This window comes from Chelon labrosus (genome assembly GCF_963514085.1).
Source record: "Chelon labrosus genome assembly, chromosome: 9".
Taxonomy (NCBI): Eukaryota; Metazoa; Chordata; class Actinopteri; order Mugiliformes; family Mugilidae; genus Chelon; species Chelon labrosus.
In genome coordinates, this window is record NC_140359.1 from 16,123,457 (window position 1) to 16,125,480 (window position 2,024).

Sequence of the window (2,024 nt, forward strand, 5' to 3'; positions counted from 1 at the left end):
GCGCCAAACAAAGACTAGGAAACCAAGGCAGGAGTGAGGCAAAAGCCTGTGTGTGTGTTTTTAGAGAAAGAAAGAGACAGAGGAGGAGGAAGCTGCGTTGGAGGGAGACTCATGTGGTTCTCACTTGGGCCCCCAGAGGCTTGGTCCTCAGAGAAAAGCAGGCTTATTGGAGAGGAGAGAGATGGGAGGGGGGTGTTGTTTATCTTGACACGCTCTACTCAGTCTTTAACGCTCGCATCACAATTAAGATGCTGCGGCTCATCAGCTATGTATACAAAACAGTGTAACAAGCTGCACGAGCACACAGGTGATGGGCACAGTCAAAAATAGATCCGGCACAACCTCGAAATGTGGAGCCTTGTAGGAAAATCTTAATGTCCAGGAGGATGTCAGATAATGTGACGTGTGTGATTCGGTTTGTGCACACACGTAGAAAGTAACCATGTCAGAATGTAATGCAATGCGAGGACTGAAAACAACTTAATTTGGCATCGTGGACTTCTTTTTTCTGATTTGTTTTATTTGGAGCACAAAATATAATTACACCTTGAAATATACAAATCAACATTTGCACCCTTTTTTGTATCGTTTCAAAGAAAGATGGCTTCAACAAAACAAACGGAGAAAAAAAACATATTATTAAATTGCTAATAATTTTTTTAATAAATAAAATTAACCAAACTCTAAAAACAAATTTGCAAAACGTCCTCTGCTTTTTGTGTTCTTTGTTTCCATGTCCTGAGAAATGCAGTTGCTGTTGTGATGACGGAAATCAATAATAGTGGCAAAAACAGGATGATAAGGGTTAATATACACCAAATACGCCTGGTTCCTTTCCTTTGAGCAGTTGTGCTTTTATTTACTGTACTGCATAGTGACTAGAGACCTGTACTGGATTAAGACATTGAAAATGAAAGAGTAAAATCTATAAGTCATATAAATTTGCAATGTGGCATGAAAAAGCATCAGGGCATTGGTGTAACAAGGCATGCATTAAATTAAAAAGGATAAGGCTAACTAACATTTTCCTTTACACAAGGACAATAACCTTCTTTAACTATGGGCATAACACATACATTTGGTTATGCAAGTCATACCTGCAAACTGGTGATGTTTTATACCAAATAACTGAATTTATCCACTGCAAAATCCATTCTCTATGATCATTTATCAAATTAATTAGCAGTCGCTCAGATAACTTCATTTCAGCTGGGGAAAAAAAGACCACTTTATAAAAACACATTTATATTATTCCCTAAACTAACTATAATAAGTTAAATTGCTTGTTCTTAAATAAATCAATATATGAATTCCTTTAGTAATAACCCTTGAGACAAAGAGTTCTCCCTTGAAAAACCGTCGAGACCAGAACAAAAAATAAAGGGTCTATTTTTCTGGAATGTAAATCGTCTTCAAACAGTCTACTACAAAAACAAAAACCTCTCTCTAACTCACAGACATTGTACACACATGCCATTTAAGGTGTCCATACACAGACAAAAACAGCACCCTGCTTTTTAGAGCTGCAACATTTTATCAGAGTCGTCCGTCATCCGTCAACGTTCAGTGCTCTCACAACGCATCCTGTGAGTCTCTGGCCTAGGTTTGGGCAGGTTGGAAGAATTGACTACTGCATGTGATAGTGGGCCAGGGGTCAATACAGATGCTTTTGAAGCTTGAGGTGAAATTCGAACCAGTTTTCCTTTTAGATGCTTCATTACGCACGCAGCGCTATACTGTCCAGTCTGGTGCTGTTTGCTAAGGAGCATGGTCTGTCTGTGGCTGTGGGTGGAGTATTCTCCTCCGCATCTGAAGAGAAGGCTGCTCTTTGGACATTTTCGTACCCAGTCCTGTTCATCCAGCTGGATGAAAAAGGGGATTGAGAAATGGCAGAAGGGGGCTGGTCAGGGAGGAAAGTTACACATGGTCGCTAAAGATCAATTTTCCATTCTCCCTGCCCTCTCAGTGCCAAAAGAGGGGCTAAGTGAAGCAGTGGTCTGGGGTAGATTGGGGTGGGTGCTTTG